Raw genomic sequence first — 12,815 nt, 5'->3', positions numbered from 1 at the left:
GCAAAAGCATGAAAACAAGTGCTGACATGTATTGTGTCATATAGATCTGAAACCAATTATTAAATGTTAACACAATGCTCTATGTCAACATAGATTCTCATTAAGTATTTATATATTCCAAGCAATAAACATTTCTAGCATTAGAGCTTCAATCAAATGCCGTAAATAATCTCATCACAAAGCCTTAGCCAGTGCCCTAGATGAGAAATTCAGTTCCACTTCCACCCATATCACTCTTCCCCATGTCCCCTCCCTTGAATTAATAAACTACCCTTACCCATATATTATGTAAACCAGATCCTACAGACTCTATCCAAAATCAGAAACAACAGTTCCATGTGCCAGACAGATTATCTCCTAGACAGTACAAAGTACAATATTGTTAATGTCTCCTAAATATTTCAGCCTTAGTCTCTGCACTGGGTATACATCTCATCTATGGGAAATGGCCATTGTGGTGTCACTCTGCAAGAACAGATCCATCACAAACTTTGACAACTATTACTCTACTGGCTCCACTAGCCTCATGTGTAAAATCTTGGAACATATTTTGGTCACCCTCAGAAACTACAAATTTTATGATCTATAAACCATTAATCCTAATCAATTCAGCTTTGTAAAATGTAGCTTTTCTATGTACTCCAGTTAAATATTTTCAAAATTAAGTGGTCATCAATGTCCATTCTATCTGTGCTGCCTAAATAAAACTATGATATATGAGGAAGGGGAAAACTTCAAAGTTCAAACCACTATATAGCTTTTAAATGGGTTTGAATCAGACAGATGGTTTGCACTTCATAGGGAAATGTGCAGAAATATATACATAGGGACACACAACATATATATATATATATATATATACGTGTGTGTACAATTATTCATGCATTTATCTAAATTAATTACATTTCTATGATATTAGTATCATGAACATAATTATTTATTATTTTTTATATTTATATTTATATCTATATCTATATTTATACTTCCATCCTGTCATTTTATAGCACCCTTTAATGACTTTTAAGATGTGTTGTACAACAATTAACTAATAATTTTATCATTGCCTTCCTGACCTTATTTGCTTGTTCAGACAAAGAAGAGATTGCTTCCAACTAGACACCTGCTCCTTCTTGGTCCTGGACAGCAATTTGTTCCTTTTATTATAGAGTCTGTTTATTGCTGCTGTCTACCAGACAGGTTTACTCTTCCGCGCAGAAGATGATTTGGTCTTGTCAGGTATTGCTGAGTCCATGCAACTATATAGGTGCTCATATAGTTTTTTGGTGTAGTCTTGGGCATTAGTGCTTGTTCCAACTGAAGGGATGGTGGCTATGAAGCTGCTTATACCTGCTCTCAGCAGGTTGTAGTCAGCTTTTGAAAAATTTTTTTTGTTCAACCTGGTGGGGTGGGGGGGTCAGGGAAGATGGTGTCTCCTAAAGTGAGTGCTTTATGGCCAGATCTTACCAGGAGGCTGACACTATAGGCATACTACAGTGGCTTCTCATGTTGGTTAGTACCAGGTGTGGGATATTTTCAGCTCTTGTGGGGGTGTTGACCAGCTGATCCAATGCATTGAGATTTACAAAGTCTAGGAATCTCTGGGCATTCATGTTTGTGCTAGAATAGGTCTTCCACTCTATGGATGGGTAGTTAAAGTTACCCAGGATCAGGGTAGATGCTTGAATCTTGATGGATTCAAGAAAGACCAGATAGGTGAAGTGGGTCTCCTGAGTTATGGCTGGGGGTCTATAACTAGCTATGATTTCAGTAGGTGTTTTGTCAACAGTTAACTGCACCTGGAGTGTCTCCTGTGCATCATACTGTTTGACCAGCCTGGAAATGTGTATGTCTTTGATAAATGCTGAAACTCCACCTCCTTTGGCTTTGTAGCCCAACATTTGGGGTCTGAAAGTATAGAAAGACAAGTATCCTGGTAAGGATGTGGTGCTGTCCGCAGCTTTATACCAGGTTTCAATGACTGCACAACTGTCAGCATCTTCCAGGGTGAGGAATGCTTGCAATGAGTGCAGTTTCATAGGTTCATAGTTCATAGGTTCATAGTTTAGTACTAAGCTAATTGCCCTTGCGAGCCATTTTAAGCTTAGCCAGTTATCCCTTATGAGACTCACACCCTACACCTTGTGTTTGTAAGGCAAACACTTAGGCCATTAAGCCACCCTCCCAACCCTTTTAACCTCATGTTAAGACTCCTAGCGTTTAGCAACTTGACCTTTAAATTTTAAATAGAAACATTTTTCACGTTAGTAACTTTGTCCTCATGACTTTGGCTAAAAAAGGCACTGTGGTGGAGGCAAGAGCTTTTGCCAGAAGCCTGAAACTCAGGACAGACAGATGAAGGCCATCTCTGGCAAAGCGTCATGGTCTGTCAATCATGTCCTCCCAGGTGGTCAGGTACTGGATCCTCTTGGAATGACACCAGAAACTAAGCCAATTGTTAAAGTCAGTCCTTTTCTCTTTGTACTGAGGCATCATTCTGGGTGATGGTAGGATGCTGCTTAAGGCTAGGGAAATACCTGCCTGGGACACATATTCAGCAAGCTCAATCATGTCTCCCTTCATATAGTCCAGAGAGGTACATCTCAAGCCATTCACACCAACATGAACTATGACAGAGTCATAACAGCACCTGTTGTTGAGAAACTTGAGTGCATGAGTGATATGGCAGATTCTAGCACCTGACAAGCAACTTACTGTGACTTTACCCTTGTCTAGCCTGGTGAAGGGCACATCTGTGTGTCTATGACTAGTATGTTTGGTTTATTGTTGGGCCTTAGAGGATGTGAGACACAGGCATGTATAGTATGTGTGGTGCTTGGTGCAGTAGGTTGTGATGTGTGTGTGTGCTTTTGCCTCGGTGGCCTCTTTTGTTTGGGTATTTTTTTGTTGAGAACCTCCACATATATATAGGAATGTACTGTACAGGTGTGGGTGGTGTTAGACGTGTGGTGTTTGTGCAGACAACCTTCTCAGTGCCAGATGTACTGGCTTATGATTGAAACAGCAAAGATTCTAGGTTCTTAATGTATTTGCATTTCTCACATATTGTCTTCCTAGGTGGTAGAAGAAGAGGGTTGTCCATGTACATGAAGCAGTTGCTACACTGTTGCAGGATGCCCATATCAACCAGACTAACAGGAGAAACCACAGGAAATTGTCCATCCATGGTTGTCAGAATCTGTGGATGAGATGTCAAGGATGGTAGTAGAGTACCTATAGGTGTGAGTAGAGCTGGATAAAATAAACACAGTAGTTGCAAGGGAGGGAGTCAGTTACACAGGAGTGCTGGTAAGGGAAAAATGCAACTGATATACCTCACAATGGGTTAAAACAGTGCAGCAGTAGTGCGTGATGAGCAAACAAGTGCAACACTCTGCAAACACAGGGATTAGATACCAAAACAGATGGAAGAATCTAGAAGCTTGAATTACTACCCAATCCTGCTAGCCCCTGCACTTTTAACTAATCACTCATGCTAGAGAAGGTCAGGCAGACCTGTTACTCTCACTAACAGAGAAGACAAGCCCCTACCAGCATACAATGGCTGCCAGAAACACAGGAAACTGAACATGCAAAACAACCAGACCTGGATGCAGCAGGCTTGCATCCAGACTATGCTACCTGACTAGAACACAGAAACCTCACAGAAAAGCACATATAGAGCACTCACAAGCAGAAAATGCAACCTTCAGTATGAAAAAGCAGTTTACAGTTAAGTAATTCAATAAAAATGCAATTACAGTAATGAAACACTATCTAGCAATGAAAATAGTTAACAGTACAAAAATACAGTGAAACAGTAAAAAGCTTTATAACCATGCCAGATCTAATAGATTAGTTGTATAGCACAACTATAAGCATTAAGAAGTGCAATTCAATGCAATAAATGTAAAAAAAAATATTCTGTTCTTGGAGCCTCAGGGAATTTCTGCTATGTCACAGGGATGAATCACCACTCCTCAGCCTAGAGGATGATTATTCTTAAATTATGATGGGATGTTTGTAAATTTTTTATATATCTGTTTTCAATGCATTGTGCACTTTAATGTTAATTATTTACATTTCAATAAATTTATTAAAGGAAGATTTGTGATGTAATTCCTGTAACTCTGATGGTCTATACAACATTTTTGTATACGAAAGTGTAAAATTTTTTTTAGTGTGCTATGTAATAAAATGTTTTAAACAGCTCACTGTTTTGCTGTCTGTGGTCCAATCCATATCACACACACACACACACACACACACACACAAACACACACACACACACACACACACACACACACACACACACACACACACACAGTGTTCTTCTTAGATACCGGTTACTTGTGCTTTCTCATTTATTCTTTGCTTATAAGCCACAGGGTCTCCTTTTTCTGAACAGTGAAACAAATACATAAAAACACTGACATTAAACCATAACTTGCAAACAAATATTGTCTGCATAGTGGTAGTGTTTGACAAAGATTGTTTAGTAATCTAATTTACAGGTTTGGGTTAGAGTTAAAACATCTAAATCCTTTTGTATCACCATACTCATATGTGCTAACCCTAACCCAGAAACTACACCTCCCAATAACCCCAGCGATATACATTAGGTTACATAAGACACACTCGCGCGTGCGCACACACACACACACACACACACACACACACACACACACACACACACACACACACACGCACACACACGCACACACACACACACACACACACACACACACACACACACACACACACACACACACACACACACACACGCATATCACACCACACATATACATAAACATGCAATTCCTGTGCCCAGGAACAACACACGAACTCTATCCCATGAACATTCACACATACACTCTCAGTTCCAGTTTCAAAGCCTTCGGTATATCCAAGTATTTCTGCATTAATTCCCATTCCACCTTATCACATTCCACATTCCCCAACCCTAACTGTGAACAAAAGTAAAATTCCACAAAAAATGCAACATTAGATGTTGCACATTTTGGGGTGGAATTTAATAAAGCCTGCATGTTTTTTTTTTTTCATGTAGGCATCGTGCCGTGCTGCCTACATGGGTGTGAACATTTTTAGATTCAGTAAGAGCTGCTGAGTGGTGCGCATGCAACACAGAAACTTCCATGGCATGCAAATCACCTCATAAGCAAGTGAATATCATGTAAATGAGCCAGATAGAGTGATCCAGCAAGCAGACAGACATCTCTTCAAACCCCATGTCAGTGTCTATAGTGTACATGGAAACATTCCATGTACAGGAGTGTAGACAGACAAAAAGGGTTGTAAAAATGTGGATATATGGACAGAAGCATCATACCAAATACACATATGAGGGAAACTATCATCCTGTATGTCTGAAAAATTAAAGGAAATAAGTTAAATACATTTTTTTAATAATCTGGGCATGTTTGGGCAGTGCGCCACAGTGTGAAAACATGCTTTATAGAAAAAAAAAATTGTGAAAAAACAACTTAATATTATGTGACACAAACATATTACAGGACCTTGCGTGGAGTCCTTAGAATGGTGCATTGATGTTGTGGCTAATGTGGTAGGGTTATGAATTGTGTAGCTTCCGGGCTGTGAGCAAATATACCTATGCAAATGAGGTGGAGTTACTGAATAGCAGAAAGGAGTAATCATGTCCACATAAAAATATTTCTTCTTTTCTAAACTTTCCTAGCTAGTTGTTCCAGTGATCAGATTTTGCTGATCCCTGGGCTTTGTATTTGGTTTCTGTGTTCCTCCATTTTCTTGTGTGGCCAGAGGTAGTTTCTTTACTCACCAGTGGGAGTGGGGAGTACTGAGCTGCTTGTTTGTCCTCAGAGGAGTGGTTAGAAGCAGCAACTAGTAATTCGTCGGCCATTTTGGGTCATTTCCTATTTTTTCCAGCCCCCTGCTATAAAGCACGCTTTGGCAGGCTTTTCTGGCATTAGAGAACTAGGCATAGCTCCTCGTGGTCCCCTGCAGAGTTCCTAAGCCAGCAGAGAGCAGAAAAGCAACTTTCTTGATCATAAGTATTTTTAAACTTTTTAGTTTGCATTTTCGATCTTTTGAGCTTTTCGACTACTGTTTGTGCCTATATTACTGTTTTATTACCTTATTTTCCTGTTTTTGTGAGCTTATATTGTTGATTGCACTTGTGGGCTAAAGTATTGCTTAAAAGTAACAAACAGGCTAATACACTCAAGTGTACCAGCCTTTGATAGCAATTTAGTTGAAAACAAAGCATTTACTGCATTTTTTTCTGTCTTTTTGCAAAAAAAACAAAAAAAAACAAAAAAATATTTCTCCTTTTCTAAACTTTCCTAGCTAGTTGTTCCAGTGATCAGATTTTGCTGATCCCTGGGTTTTGTATTTGGTTTTTGTGTTCCTCCCTTTTCTTGTGTGGCCAGAGGTAGTTTCTTTACTCACCAGAGGGAGTGGGGAGTACTGAGCTGCTTGTTTGTCCTCAGAGGAGTGGTTAGAAGCAGCAACTAGTAATTCGTCGGCCATTTTGGGTCATTTCCTGTTTTTTCCAGCCCCCTGCTATAAAGCACGCTTTGGCAGGCTTTTCTGGCATTAGAGAACTAGGCATAGCTCCTCGTGATCCCCTGCAGAGTTCCTAAGCCAGCAGAGAGCAGAAAAAGCAACTTTCTTGATCATAAGTATTTTTTAAACTTTTTAGTTTGCATTTTTCGATCTTTTGAGCTTTTCGACTACTGTTTGTGCCTATATTACTGTTTTATTACCTTATTTTCCTGTTTTTGTGAGCTTATATTGTTGATTGCACTTGTGGGCTAAAGTATTGCTTAAAAGTAACAAACAGGCTAATACACTCAAGTGTACCAGCCTTTGATAGCAATTTAGTCGAAAACAAAGCATTTACTGCATTTTTTTCTGTCTGTTTGCAAAAAAAAACAAAAAAAATTTCTCCTTTTCTAAACTTTCCTAGCTAGTTGTTCCAGTGATCAGATTTTGCTGATCCCTGGGCTTTGTATTTGGTTTCTGTGTTCCTCCCTTTTCTTGTGTGGCCAGAGTTAGTTTATTTACTCACCAGTGGGAGTGGGGAGTACTGAGCTGCTTGTTTGTCCTCAGAGGAGTGGTTAGAAGCAGCAACTAGTAATTCGTCGGCCATTTTGGGTCATTTCCTGTTTTTTCCAGCCCCTGCTATAAAGCACGCTTTGGCAGGCTTTTCTGGCATTAGAGAACTAGGCATAGCTCCTCGTGGTCCCCTGCAGAGTTCCTAAGCCAGCAGAGAGCAGAAAAAGCAACTTTCTTGATCATAAGTATTTTTTAAAGTATTTAGTTTGCATTTTTCGATCTTTTGAGCTTTTCGACTACTGTTTGTGCCTATATTACTGTTTTATTACCTTATTTTCCTGTTTTTGTGAGCTTATATTGTTGATTGCACTTGTGGGCTAAAGTATTGCTTAAAAGTAACAAACAGGCTAATACACTCAAGTGTACCAGCCTTTGATAGCAATTTAGTCAAAAACAAAGCATTTACTGCATTTTTTTCTGTCTGTTTGCAAAAAAAAACAAACAAATATTTCTCCTTTTCTAAACTTTCCTAGCTAGTTGTTCCAGTGATCAGATTTTGCTGATCCCTGGGCTTTGTATTTGGTTTCTGTGTTCCTCCATTTACTTGTGTGGCCAGAGGTAGTTTCTTTACTCACCAGTGGGAGTGGGGAGTACTGAGCTGCTTGTTTGTCCTCAAAGGAGTGGTTAGAAGCAGCAACTAGTAATTCGTCGGCCATTTTGGGTCATTTCCTGTTTTTTCCAGCCCTCTGCTATAAAGCACACTTTGGCAGGCTTATCTGGCATTAGAGAACTAGGCATAGCTCCTCGTGGTCCCCTGCAGAGTTCCTAAGCCAGCAGAGAGCAGAAAAAGCAACTTCCTTGATCATAAGTATTTTTTAAACTATTTAGTTTGCATTTTTCGATCTTTTGAGCTTTTCGACTACTGTTTGTGCCTATATTACTGTTTTATTACCTTATTTTCCTGTTTTTGTGAGCTTATATTGTTGATTGCACTTGTGGGCTAAAGTTTTGCTTAAAAGTAACAAACAGGCTAATACACTCAAGTGTAGCAGCCTTTGATAGCAATTTAGTCGAAAACAAAGCATTTACTGCATTTTTTCTGTCTGTTTCCAAAAACAAAAAACAAAAAAATATTTCTCCTTTCTAAACTTTCCTAGCTAGTTGTTCCAGTGATCAGATTTTGCTGATCCCTGGGCTTTGTATTTGGTTTCTGTGTTCCTCCCTTTTCTTGTGTGGCCAGAGGTAGTTTCTTTACTCACCAGTGGGAGTGGGGAGTACTGAGCTGCTTGTTTGTCCTCAGAGGAGTGGTTAGAAGCAGCAACTAGTAATTGTCGGCCATTTTGGGTCATTTCCTGTTTTTTCCAGCCCCCTGCTATAAAGCACGCTTTGGCAGGCTTTTCTGGCATTAGAGAACTAGGCATAGCTCCTCATGGTCCCGTGCAGAGTTCCTAAGCCAGCAGAGAGCAGAAAAAGCAACTTTCTTGATCATAAGTATTTTTTAAACTATTTAGTTTGCATTTTTCGATCTTTTGAGCTTTTCGACTACTGTTTGTGCCTATATTACTGTTTTATTACCTTATTTTCCTGTTTTTGTGAGCTTATATTGTTGATTGCACTTGTGGGCTAAAGTATTGCTTAAAAGTAACAAACAGGCTAATACACTCAAGTGTACCAGCCTTTGATAGCAATTTAGTCGAAAACAAAGCATTTACTGCATTTTTTCTGTCTGTTTGCAAAAAAAACAAAAAAAATATTTCTCCTTTTCTAAACTTTCCTAGCTAGTTGTTCCAGTGATCAGATTTTGCTGATCTCTGGGCTTTGTATTTGGTTTCTGTGTTCCTCCCTTTTCTTGTGTGGCCAGAGGTAGTTTCTTTACTCACCAGTGGGAGTGGGGAGTACTGAGCTGCTTGTTTGTCCTCAGAGGAGTGGTTAGAAGCAGCAACTAGTAATTGTCGGCCATTTTGGGTCATTTCCTGTTTTTTCCAGCCCCCTGCTATAAAGCACGCTTTGGCAGGCTTTTCTGGCATTAGAGAACTAGGCATAGCTCCTCGTGGTCCCCTGCAGAGTTCCTAAGCCAGCAGAGAGCAGAAAAAGCAACTTTCTTGATCATAAGTATTTTTTAAACTATTTAGTTTGCATTTTTCGATCTTTTGAGCTTTTCTACTACTGTTTGTGCCTATATTACTGTTTTATTACCTTATTTTCCTGTTTTTGTGAGCTTATATTGTTGATTGCACTTGTGGGCTAAAGTATTGCTTAAAAGTAACAAACAGGCTAATACACTCAAGTGTACCAGCCTTTGATAGCAATTTAGTCGAAAACAAAGCATTTACTGCATTTTTTTCTGTTTGCAAAAAAAAAAAAACAAAAATATTTCTCCTTTTCTAAACTTTCCTAGCTAGTTGTTCCAGTGATCAGATTTTGCTGATCCCTGGGCTTTGTATTTGGTTTCTGTGTTCCTCCATTTACTTGTGTGGCCAGAGGTAGTTTCTTTACTCACCAGTGGGAGTGGGGAGTACTGAGCTGCTTGTTTGTCCTCAAAGGAGTGGTTAGAAGCAGCAACTAGTAATTCGTTGGCCATTTTGGGTCATTTCCTGTTTTTTCCAGCCCCCTGCTATAAAGCACGCGTTGGCTTTGATGAAGGAGCTGCTACTGTTGCACACTAGGGCAGCGCCGGTTAATCAGATTTAAACTATTAGGGCTACCTAAAGTCCACTCTTCACATTTTTCCTTAAAACTACCTTCCTCAAAGTATACTACTGTTCTATTTAGTGTATCCTACAACTATAAATTATCTCTACTTGACTCCCAAGTAGACTTTTCTCTATCTGTATAGTGAAGCACTTGCTCCTACAGTACTTATCACCTCGATACAGCACTCTTGTTATAGAAAGTACCCCAAAAAAGCAAACCCCATTTCTCGGTCACCCACATCCCCCAGAACCTTTTCTTAAGTTTTTCTGTCTATTCCTTCTAGCATGTCGAGGGATCAGTTGCTAATGTCCTCTCCTGCTCAGCTGGTGAACCTGGGAATATTGAGGCAATGTTACAATTGCCTCATGTACACAGACAACCCTCTCCTCCTCCCACAAAACACAAATACATGTGAGAGATGCAACTATACGGCCAAACTGGAGGCTGAGCTCTCTCAACATAGGACTGGCATGACCAGACAGGAGGCGAAGGTAACCACACACACTATAGACCCAGTCTCACATAATACCATCACAACCTCAAATCATACACATAAACACACAAAGACATACTCGGAGGCTCTGATCAAAAATCTACCAAAACAGCAGAGGCCGCCAAAGCAGACACCCAAACAACTACCACCTCAGAACACAACACCTGCAACACATAGACCACACAATCAGAGTGTCAAGCAGTCACAGCCCTTAAGGCCAAACACAATGCCAGACACACTAGTCATTGGTGACTCCATAGTCAGACACACTGACGTCCCGCTCACCAGACTGAGTAAGGAGAAGGTCACAGTAAGCTGCCTGTCGGGTGCTAGAATCCGCCACATAATGCATGCACTCAGGTCTCTCAACAGCAGGTACAAGTATGACTCAATCATTGTCCACGCTGGTGTTAACGACCTGAGACGTACCTCCTTGGACTACATGAAAAGAGACATAGAGGAGCTCTCTGATTATGTAGCCCAAGCAGGTATGACCCTGACTTTGAGCAGTATCCTACCTTCACCAAGAATGATGCCACAATACAGAGATAAGATGATCAGCTTTAACAATTGGCTTAAACTCTGGTGTCATTCAAAGGGAATCCAATGTCTGTCTGCCTGGGATGACATGCTGGACAAGCCATGCTGCTTCGCAAGGTACGGCTTGCACTTGTCACCCTTGGGATTCCGGATTTTGACAAAGGCTCTTGCCACCCCCATAGTGCCTTTTTTAGGCAAGGCTCAAATTCTAAACCTACCACCCTAGAACAAAACAAAGAAAAAAAACTAAGGGTAATGCTGCTCAATGCCAGAAGTCTCAACCTCAAGATGCACCCACTCGAGTCCCTTCTCAGTATGGAGAACATCGATGTCTGTGCTGTGACAGAAACCTGGTTCAAGGCTCCTGAGAGCACCCCAGCACTATCAGGTTTTACCTCATATCATGCGTTCCGTCCCAAAACCCAGACAATACCAAGAAAGGAGGAGGGGTATCCATATTCATCAAGGACACCCACACCTCAAGATTGGTGGCATCGCACGATGCATCGGAAACCATCCAGGTGCAATTAACCATAGGCAAGACTGCTCTGCAATTTGTAGCATGTTACAGGCCACCCTCGCAAACTCAGGAACCTCATATGGCCTTCCTGAAAACACTGGAGGGGATAAATGTATCTCCGAACACCATCATACTAGGTGACTTCAACTACCCTAATATAGACTGGGAACACTACTCAAGCCCAAACACTCTAGCCCAAAAGTTCCTGGAATTCATAAACTCAAATGCCATGGAACAACTAGTCACCATCCCCACAGGAGGAGAAAACATACTTGATCTCATCATCACGAACATGGGAGCACAATGTTCAACGCCGGAAGTATAACCCTCACTGGTGGGATCTGATCACAAACGAATCTCGCTGGAGGTCCTCATCCCGCCCCCACCCGAAATGAAAAAGACCACAGTAAAGAACTTCTCGAAAGCCGACTTCACACTTCTAAAGACTAGTGTGGCCTCCTTTAAGGCCCCTGAGCCGGCGGTTAACATTACTCAAACCGCTGAATCACTTACAAATGCCTTCTACCAGCACCTGCAGGGCTGCATGGATCAGGCAATCCCAAGCAAAACAAAGACTCTTTGTACCAAAGGCAAGCGTCCAGTCTGGTGGACCCCAGCCATAAACAAACTCTACAACAAAAGGAGAAAGCTACTACAAGATAGAGCAAAATCCTTAAAAGGTAAGACACCGCTGATCACTATAAGTAAAAGCTAAGAGCTCTCATAAAATCATCCAAAGCTAATTTTGAGAAAAAAATAGCTAAGGACTCTAAAGACAATCATAAGGCATTCTTTAGCTATGTCAGAAATCTAGGAGGAAACTCCCAGATATGCTCAGAATTAGTTCAAAATGATGTGAAGATTACTGATCCTACAGACATTGCCAACATACTGGCTGACAGGTTCAGTGCAAACCCCTCCCCTAAAGGAGAGATATCTATACCAAATGATTGTAGCCCCCCAAACATCTCTAACGCCCAGGTGAGAACTGCTCTCTCCAAGGCAAAGAACACAGCATCCATGAGACCTGATGGTGTCCCCGGCTGTGTGCTCCATGAACTCAATGAGGAATTAAACCCACAGTTAGGACAGCTGTTTAATCTTAGTCTCACCTCTGGATACATACCCAGGGAGTGGTGCACAGTGACTGTGGTCCCACTCCACAAAGGCTGTGCCTCCACCGACCCTGGAAATTACCATCCCATTAGCTTGACAAGCCTTATCTGCAAAGCCATGGAGAGGATCATAATGGATCTCATAAATAAAGACATAGGGAACTTGCAGACTTTGGATCCAACCCAGTTTGGCTTTGTCAAAGGCAGATCATGCCTTTTAAACTTGGTTGACCTTTTTGAAACAGTCACCAAGGCCATTGATGAGGAAAGGCAGTCCATACAGCCTACCTAGACCTGGCGAAGGCTTTTGATACAATACCTCACTCGGGTATCATTGAAAAACTCATCAACTTAAATGTAAACCCATACATTACAAGATGGGTTGCAAACTGGCTGAGTG

Source organism: Protopterus annectens, chromosome 2.part1 (genome assembly GCF_019279795.1).
Source record: "Protopterus annectens isolate FY-2018-M chromosome 2.part1, PAN1.0, whole genome shotgun sequence".
Taxonomy (NCBI): Eukaryota; Metazoa; Chordata; order Ceratodontiformes; family Protopteridae; genus Protopterus; species Protopterus annectens.
This window is presented reverse-complemented; position numbering follows the sequence as displayed.